Genomic DNA, 9547 nt, shown 5'->3' on the forward strand with positions numbered 1-9547 from the left:
TCTTGCTGATGGTCTTGTAGCCCATTCCAGCCGTGTGCAGGTCTACAATCTTGTCCCTGACGTCCTTTGATAGCTCTTTGGTCTTGCCCATGGGGGTCGAGAGATTTGAACAGAAGAAACTGATTCTGTGACAGGAGTCTTTTATATAGGGACAGGACTAATTTGTGCGCCTCATGGGCACATAACCGGTCTGTGGGGGTCAGAATTCTTGCTGGTTGGTAGGGGATCAAATACTTATTTTTTTTTTTTTTTTTGATATTCTGTCTCTCTCTGTTAAAATAAACCTTCCATAAAAATTATAGACTGTTCAAGTCTTTGTAAGGGGGTAAACTTACAAAATCAGCAGGGGATCAAATACTTATTTCCCCCACTGTATATGGTAAGTTTTTCAGGATGAACTCAAGTTCATATGCGTGTGAAGGCAGGCGAGCGAATACTTTTGGCAATATAGTGTATTATTGACAGTTCAAAGAAAATCAATATATTGCAAAATGTTCAAATGCTTTTTAAAAAATAGCAAATAATTCTATTTCTGTTCAGTAGACCTTTATGACGTATGCATGTGTGTGTCTTGCTGAGACATGTGAATGCAAACAAAAACTGCAATATCAGAACATGTGAATGTAAACAAAAACTGCCATACCAGAGACTCAATGATCTTTAAACTATCTGTATTGCAATTTTCTTTTGTAGGCCGTAATACGATTATAAACATAGAATTTCAGATTTTGCCAGTCACGGTTCTTAGGAGCTTCTGGTTCAGCCCTTAAACACTTCTCACAGTCTCGCTGTGCTGGTACGATACAAGATGTGATGAAGCGATTCGTGTGCCATTCCACCGCCTGCACCTCTGTCTGCAGCCAAGGTGTTTTCTTCTTATGGGCAGTTTTACCTTTGCACTGTTTGTCCATTCTGCCATAGACAAAGATTATTAGGATCAAATTCTCATAATAGCTATAAATACACAGATCAGCCATAAAATTAAAACCCGCCTAATATTATGTAAGTCCCACTAGTGACACCTGTATAGCTCTGACCCATCGAAACATAAACTACACAAGACCAATGAGCCTTGGGTGCACATGACCCTGACACCAAGCCTACTGTGGACCATTTTTGGTAGGTACTAACCACTGTTTACTGGGAACAACCCACAAGACCTGCTGTTTTGGAGATGCATCACAGACATCACAATTTGGTCCTTGTCAAAGTCACACAGTTCCTTACTGTTGCCCATTTTTCCTGCTGCCAAAACATCACCTTCGAGAACTGACTTTGACTGCGGCTTAATACATCCCACCACCTTTTTACAAGAGTACAGTAAGAAAGTAAACCCTCGAAATTACTTGATTCTACCATGAACACTCCATGGTCTACCATGGACCAGACTCAAGTACTAACCACTGCATACTGTTACACCCCAAACCTGCTGTTTTGGAGATGCTCTGACCCTGACCATTTTTCCTGCTTTAATTTGTCTGCAATTGTCCTACCTGAGCAGGCAACTGGCTTTAGTGTTTAATGTTTCAAAGTGGGTCTGTTTCTTGTAAGTAAGACTGACACTGTGTTACACTGTTTGATTAGGTTACACCATGAGTTATATTTTTAACAACACTGTGGCTTCCCACACAGAAGTCCCAGTCCCAAGCCCATATGCCCCCTAATAATATTTACATTCTATAAAAACACACTATAATGACGACAATTTATCCCCCTCACTTACAGTCTGTAGAATACACACAGGCATTAGTTAGCTAAGTAATCAAACAGTACTTAAACCCTTTATTCACTGGGACTTCAACAAAAGCAAGAAAGCAAAAACCAAATACAAAAAGTAAAATAAAATAATATACCATCAGGATCTAGCCCAATTTTATCCAAGTTCTTGCCATGAAACTCAGCTAATCTTCCTTGCTCAAGAGCCATTAGAACTTTGCTGATCTTTTGATATACACTGGATGTCTCTGGCTCAGTGAGTTCCACTGTCTGTGACTCGACATCATCAGACAAAATGACCTCTGACAGGCACAGCTTTCCAAAGGGTTTCAGGGAGAGGAAGAAACAGCTAGATTATATTCTCAACAGAGGAAACTACACTCACAATGCTGCAGTTATGGAGTCAGGACAGGGGAAACTTGTGCCCTTTACACAACCATGTAAAGAAACATTGGGAAATGACTTCACATACTTTTAACAGTATGTGTGAGAGCAGATGCGAGAAATGGGAAGGCTGGTTCACAATGCCAGAAAAGTCACCACCTTAAAAAAAATGGAAGACCTTATGAATCCAAAAAATTACATGGAGAGAGTCAAAGCTGTCAAGTTGACATGTGGGTATGACAGTGAAACAAACAAGTTTTTGACCCCATCATTAGCAAACAAACTTGGAAATATCCTGGTTAAAGTAAGCAAACTTTTAAAAGCTCAAGGTTTCATCTCAAACAACCAACATCTTGTGAAGAATGCCAGTGAGTTTCAAGACATCCATCGGGAAAAGTAGAATGAGCTGATATCAGCCACGGCATTGAAAAACTTTGCTGATCTTGGCGAGCTGTAGGGTCTTCTCAGGCAGTCGATAGAACTCACGATGGATTCTTATGTCATGTCCAAGAAAATTGGCAAGCTGGTCCATTTCTGTGTCTATCATGTTTAGCACAGTTGAAAGGGTTGCAGCATGCTTTCTCAGTTTGGTAGATGTCAGTGGGACTCTTTGCACCACACACCTTTGCAAAGCCACAGAGACGGTCTGATCCTCTGAAATGTGTCATAGCTTCTGGTCTTGCAAACATATAACCATTGTCTATTAACAAGGATCTCTAATGCACAAAACATTTTTGGAGTCAGAAGAATTGGAACTGGGCGACCACGTTTCCCCCCGACGACAATCCTTGAGAAGTGTCTGCAGAGCTTTTTTTCCTCTTCAGACAGTGCCCAGTCCACATCCTCATGGTGATCAGAAGTGTCTCTTGATAAAAATGCAGATAAGAGCATGCTGGCAACTTCTCCTTCCCTGAGAAGAGAATAACCTGAGCCAGGCACACCTTATTCAGCTCCATCCAGGCTTTTGCAGAGGGACTTTCCGAGAGTGAAATGTACCACTCATCTTGTACTTGACTGAGATATGCATGCATTTTTTGGATGTCTTCAGTAAAAGGCATGAGAGTCGGTACGTTCCACTTTGCTTACCTTATGTTCCTCAATGCCGTGGCTGATATTAGCTCATTCTACTTTTCCCGATGGATGTCTTACAACTCACTGGCATTCTTCACAAGATGTTGGTTGTTTGAGATGAAACCTTGAGCTTTTAAAAGTTTGCTTACTTTAATCAGGATATTTCCAAGTTTGTTTGCTAGTGATGGGGTCAAAAACTTGTTTGTTTCACCGTCATACCCACATGTCAACTTGACAGCTTTGACTGTCTCCATGTAATTTTTTGGATTCATAAGATCTTCCATTTTCTTTAAGGTGGTGACTTTTCTGGCATTGTGAACCAGCCTTCCCATTTCTCGCATCTGCTCTCTCACATACTGTTGATTCTTGTCTAATTTCCCCTTTTGTTTAACAAGTGCTGCCCAACATCAAGTTTCCCCTGTCCTGACTCCATAACTGCAGCATTGTGAGCGTAGTGTCCTCTGTTGTGAATATAATCTAGCTGTTTCTTCCTCTCCCTGAAACCCTTTGGAAAGCTTAAGAGCTTTGGCCACATCGGGTTCATTTTCATGCACATGTTCGAGGTGCCTTGCCATCTTGGCATACGGCTTAGAGCAATACAAGCAGTAATGTTTTTTGTTGTACACTCTTCGTCCACCACTTTTTTGACTTGCGCTAACAACTATTAGATCATTTATGTTCTTACTTGAACCAAGTTCTTCTTCTGCTCCAGTGGCTTCAGGTGTAAAGCTGTGCCCGTCAAAGGTCATTTTGTCTGATGTTGTGGAGTCACAGACAGTGGAACTCTCTGAGCCAGAGACATCCAGTGTATTGTGCTTTGTTTTTTGGTTTGGTTTAAGGCTAGTGTCAATGTCACTATCACAAGTCGTATCAGGTATGTAATCATCTGCACTTTCTGATGAAGAATCAAATAGCTCACTGGAATTGTCAAGATTTGTGTCTTTCATTTACAAAACAAGAAATCATAATAAGAAAAACTTTAATACTTAATCCTAAATTTAAAACTTAATTTATCAGTAAATTTACATATACAGTGGGGCCAAAAAGTATTTAGTCAGCCACTGATTGCGCAGGTTCTCCTACTTAGACAAATGAGAGAGGTCTGTAATTTTCATCATAGCTACACTTCAACTATGAGAGACAAAATGAAAAAAAAAATCCAGGAAATCACATTGTAGGATTTTTTAAGAATTTATTTGTAAATTATGGTGGAAAATAAGTATTTGGTCAATTAACAAAAGTTCAACTCAATACTTTGTAACATAACCTTTGTTGGCAATGACAGAGGTCAAACGTTTCCTGTAAGTCTTCACCAGGTTTGCACACACTGTAGCTGGTAGTTTGGCCCATTCCTCCATGCAGATCTCCTCTAGAGCAGTGATGTTTTGGGGCTGTCGCTGGGCAACACGGACTCCACACATTTTCTATGGGGTTGAGGTCTGGAGACTGGCTAGGCCACTCCAGGACCTTGAAATGCTTTTTACGGAGCCACTCCTTCGTTGCCCGAGCGGTGTGTTTGGGATCATTGTCATGCTGGAAGACCCAGCCATGTTCCATCTTCAATGCTCTCACTGATGGAAGGAGGTTTTGGCTTAAAATCTCACGATACATGGCCCCGTTCATTCTTCCCTTAACACGGATCAGTCGTCCTGTCCCCTTTGCAGAAAAACAGCCCCAAAGCACGATGTTTCCACCCCCATGCTTCACAGTAGGTATGGTGTTCTTGGGATGCAACTCAGCATTCTTCTTCCTCCAAACACGACGAGTTGAGTTTTTACCAAAAAGTTCCATTTTGGTTTCATCTGACCACATGATATTCTCCCAATCCTCTTCTGGATCATCCATATGCTCTCTGGCAAACTTCAGACGGGTCTGGACATGTACTGGCTTAAGCAGGGGGACACGCCTGGCACTGCAGGATTTGAGTCCCTCTCGGCGTAGTGTGTTACTGATGGTAGCCTTTGTTACTTTGGTCCCAGCTCTCTGCAGGTCATTCATCAGGTCCCTCCGTGTAGTTCTGGGATTTTTGCTCACCGTTCTCATGATCATTTTGACTTCACGGGATCGAGGGAGATTATCAATGGTCTTGTATGTCTTCCATTTTCTTACAGTTGCTCCCACAGTTGATTTATTCACACCAACCTGCTTGCCTATTGTAGATTCACTCTTCCCAGCCTGGTGCAGGTCTACAATTTTCTTCCTGGTGTCCTTCGACAGCTCTTTGGTCTTGGCCATGGTTGAGTTTGGAGTCTGACTGTTTGAGGCTGTGGACAGGTGTCTTTTATACAGATAACGAGGTCAAACCGGTAATACAGGTAACGAGTGGAGGACAGAAGAGCTTCTTAAAGAAGAAGTTACAGGTCTGTGAGAGCCAGAAATCTTGCTTGTTTGTTATTGACCAAATACTTATTTTCCACCATAATTTACGAATAAATTCTTTAAAAATCCTACAATGTGATTTCCTGGATTTTTTTTTCTAATTTTGTCTCTCATAGTTGAAGTGTACCTATGATGAAAATTACAGACCTCTCTCATCTTTCTAAGTAGGAGAACCTGCACAATCAGTGGCTGACTAAATACTTTTTGGCCCCACTGTATGTTTGATGATCTCAAATACACAAGTACTTTTTTGTCATGTTTTTGTATTTTGGGTTTTTAGTTATTTAAAAGAATGTAATAAGTTAATTGTGATGATAATCTAGCAAGAATAATTGTTTATTGTGATGTATCTACAAGGGGTTCAAGGGGAACATATAGGGCAGATTTTAACTTTCACAGTGATTTTTTTCTTGGATAATTATCATTTTATTCTGAACACTTACGGCGTCCCCACAACACACCTTCAGTTAGTGTATGAGTAGAAACTGTGTGTAGAAACTGAACTAAACTGGTCCCCACAATGACTATAACATTGTGTGTGTGAAAGGTCCCCACAAGTGACTATTACATTGTGTGTGTGAAAGGTCCCCACAAGTAACTATAACATTGTGCGTGTATGTAACAGGTCCCCACAATGACTGTAACATTGTGTGTGTGTGTGTGTGTGAAAGGACCTTTCACACACACAATGTTACCATTCCTTGTGGGGACCTTTCACACACACAATGTTACAGTCATTGTGGGGACCAGTTTAGTTCAGTTTCTACACACAGTTTCTACTCATACACTAACTGAAGGTGTGTTGTGGGGACGTCGTAAGTGTTCAGAATAAAGTGATAATTATACAAGACAAAAATCCCTGTGAAAGTTAAAATCTGCCCTAAATGTTCCACTAGAACTTACCTTGTAGATACATCAAAATAAACAATTATTCTTGCTAGATTTACATCACAATTAACTTATTACATTCTTTTTACTGACTAAAAACCCAAAATACTAAAATATATGACAAAAGAGACGCTGTAAAACTAAAAGTCAAGTAGTGGACATGCATGTACCTGTTGAGGAGTGCTGTTTGAAACAGAAGCATCATCCATCTGAGTCTTGGACAGGATAGAGGATTGGGAGTCGTCCTCCACCACGGCTCTAGCTGCAATGCTGGGTGTCTGTAAACACAATTTAAAATAACTATATCAAAAAACATGCACCAGACTTTAGAAAATAATTTTATAATAATAAAAAAATTATCTTTTGCCCAGTCAAGCAGTCTGTGTTCACACATATTAAATAAAACAGGCTTTGCGGGGACCTTTCACACACACAATGTTACAGTCATTGTGGGGACCAAGTCAGTTTCTACACACAGTTTGTACTCAGAAACTAACTGAAGGTGTGTTGTGGGGACGCCGTAAGTGTTCAGAATAAAGTGATAATTATACAAGACAAAAATCCCTGTGAAAGTTAAAATCTGCCCTATATGTTCCCCTAGAACCTACCTTGTAGATACATCACAATAAACAATTATTCTTACTAGATTATCATCACAATTAACTTATTACATTCTTTTAATTAATTAAAACCCCAAAATACTAAAATATATGACAAAAGAGAGCCTGTAGTTTTAACTTAAAGTGATGATGTGGATGTGCATGTACCTGTAGAGGAGTGCTGTTTAAAACAGAAGCATCATTCATCTTGGATCTTAGAGTCTTGGACAGGACAGAGGATTGGGAGTCGTCCTCCACCACGGCTCTAGCTGCAATGCTGGGCGTCTGTACAAATTTTAAATATTTATTTTTATTGGGCTCCCTTAAGTAATCACACAAATTAAACACTTTATGACAACTTTTAACAGAATGCCTGACTGGTCAATGTACCTGTTGGTCAGTTTTTTCCGTTGTGCTTCTGCATATGAACTTTTAAATGGCAGGACTTGCTGATATCTTCTACATTTATATCACTGGGTGCTTTTGTAGCCACCTGTAAACATATTTTCATAGATAATTAGACTTAATGCATTTGGTATTTTGGTTCTTTAAGCATTTTAATTTTTATTCTTATCCTGCAATATGAGCCAGTCTGTACACCATGTATTGTGCAACATACTCGTGTTCTCCATGAGCAGTCTTCACATTCATTTCAAACTGCAGAAAAAAACAAAACAATTATTGTACTGGATTAAGTCTAGGTCTTTAAAGTTATTATTATATGCCTTATGCATATAATATGCATATAAAAAGTTTTTTAAAATATGAGGTGCAATTAAGCAACAATGCAAGAAAAAGGGACAAAAACTAAAATTATAATAATATATTATTTATATGTGTTATTTATTAGGGTTTTGCATTAATTATACAGTACAGTACAAATCTGTTTGTATATAGTGTGCATCTGCAGATACACTCTTGTTCAGAGTCTGGCCAAAAAGGTTAAATGTTATCTTAAAGTCCATTCGATCATGTTCATGTTGTTTATTAGGTTTGTGGGTATAAAACTTATCTTTACTTATTAGCGCATCACACTGGACTTAGTGACGCGTCTGCAGACGCGCACCAAACAACCTGTTCTGTAAACTACACCTGAACACACTGAAACGCGCTAGAAACCAACACAATACACACAGATTAGTTTTGTACAAATAAACATAAACTACTAACACTCGCTGTAGAACACATGTTGTAACGAAATCATTTATAATGTCCTTGTTAAAACGACATACTGAAGTTTTTTTCTCTGCCTGGCAGTAATACGCGTAAGAATGCCTGCTTTCACTTTTCCTGCCCAAACATTTAAGCATTTAATTTCATTTTGTAACAAACTTGCCTTACAGTTAAAGCTCCGAGTTCTACTTCTACCCACAGAACAGAGACTGAAAACCAGGTTCATTAGTGAAGTAATGCTACACCTGTTTCAAATTAAAGGCCCCAATGGAGACTGCAGCCGCACACAGACATTTCAAACTAACAGTTTTCTGTCTTTTTAAGTTACCAAAAATTTGTTGTCATTTTTAAATTTATTTAATGGAAAATTAATATAAATATCTAAATATATCTAAAAACACGCAGTCATTGTTATTTAACCACTGCACTGTCACAGCCCAATTATAAACAAGAAGCTTTATTTGCACTCATTTACACCGATCAGCCATAACATTAAAACCACCTCCTTGTTTCTACACTCACTGTCCATTTTATCAGCTCCACTTACCATATAGAAGCACTTTGTAGTTCTACAATTACTGACTGTAGTTTATCTGTTTCTCTACATGCTTTGTTACCCCCTTTCATGCTGTTCTTTAATACATTTACATGTTCTTTAATAGCAGGACAGGTCAGGTTTTAATGTTATGGCTGGAGAAGGAGAAGAACTGGTATTAAAGAACAAATAACTATTCACTAACAGAACTAATTAACATAATTTGACGGTTGAACAATTGTTATACTGGTTTGACATGCAAATATGCTTACCTTGTGTTTCATTTTTGGTCCTCTATATAAGTTCTTAGCTTCTTAGCTGGTTTCTCCTGCATATAATCTTCTTTTTTTGTCCACTGTGTGAATATCCATCTTTAACACTGAAAATGTCTGAAATCGTTCCTAATGGGGACCAGGAAGTGGGTGGTTCCCAACCTTATTTGGAATCCGTGTGTGTGTGTGATTCCGGCTATAAAAAAAAGGGGGCGCAACTGAGCACAACCCACACACTCACACATTCACCGAAAAACATGCGTTTTGAGCCAATGCTAAAAACCACACAGGCACCATTAGTAGGCCTCCTGTATCCATTTAAAATAGGTTTCCTTTATGGGGACTAGACTTTAGGTCCCCACACTGCAAGAGGTCCCCACGACGTGACTGTGTAAACAGATTCATGTCCCCTCAATGTGATGAATACCAGTGCACACACACACACACACACACACACACACACACACACACACACACACACACACACACAGAGAGAGAGAGAGAGAGAGAGAGAGAGAGATAATATTATA

At 39.3% G+C, this 9547-nt stretch overlaps 1 long non-coding RNA gene across 3 annotated transcripts; it reads right to left on the reverse strand.

Annotated features, from left to right (window-relative positions):
• Nucleotides 1–654: 654 nt before the first annotated feature.
• On the reverse strand, nt 655–9035 carry LOC134330788 (uncharacterized). 3 transcript variants are annotated; one of them, XR_010015043.1, is made up of 6 exons: nt 9018–9035; nt 7657–7694; nt 7428–7530; nt 7206–7322; nt 6609–6716; nt 655–912 (listed from the first exon to the last, which is right to left on the reverse strand). It is a non-coding gene; the product is annotated as an uncharacterized LOC134330788 (long non-coding RNA). The 3 variants fall into 3 exon arrangements; XR_010015041.1 differs by lacking the exon at nt 9018–9035 and adding an exon at nt 8379–8448; XR_010015042.1 differs by lacking the exon at nt 9018–9035 and adding an exon at nt 8208–8311.
• Between the last annotated feature and the right edge of the window lie 512 nt (nt 9036–9547).

The sequence above is a fragment of the Trichomycterus rosablanca genome, chromosome 16 (assembly GCF_030014385.1).
Source record: "Trichomycterus rosablanca isolate fTriRos1 chromosome 16, fTriRos1.hap1, whole genome shotgun sequence".
Classification (NCBI taxonomy): Eukaryota; Metazoa; Chordata; class Actinopteri; order Siluriformes; family Trichomycteridae; genus Trichomycterus; species Trichomycterus rosablanca.